Genomic DNA, 200 nt, shown 5'->3' with positions numbered 1-200 from the left:
CCCTCCTCCTGGGGATCGAGCCAGCAACCCAGGATGTGCCCTTGACTGGAATCAAACCCGGGACTCTAGTCCACAGGCCGACGCTCTATCCACTGAGCCAAATCGGCTAGGGCAGTATATATTCTTTATTAGTCAGTATCTTAATAAAGAGTTAGAGGCTTACATTGTTTTAGGAGGAAGTTGGATGTCTTCGTTTTTGT

At 47.5% G+C, this 200-nt stretch overlaps 1 protein-coding gene across 1 annotated transcript in view; it reads left to right on the top strand.

Annotated features, from left to right (window-relative positions):
• The window catches only part of SLC30A9 (solute carrier family 30 (zinc transporter), member 9), a 73,186-nt gene that overhangs the window by 31,118 nt on the left and 41,868 nt on the right, over positions 1–200 (top strand). The gene's annotated exons all lie outside the window — the stretch shown is intronic.

This window comes from Myotis davidii, unplaced genomic scaffold (assembly GCF_000327345.1).
Source record: "Myotis davidii unplaced genomic scaffold, ASM32734v1 scaffold629, whole genome shotgun sequence".
NCBI lineage: Eukaryota > Metazoa > Chordata > Mammalia > Chiroptera > Vespertilionidae > Myotis > Myotis davidii.
The sequence above is the reverse complement of the archived record's forward strand: the minus strand, read 5'-3'. Positions and strand labels throughout refer to the sequence as shown.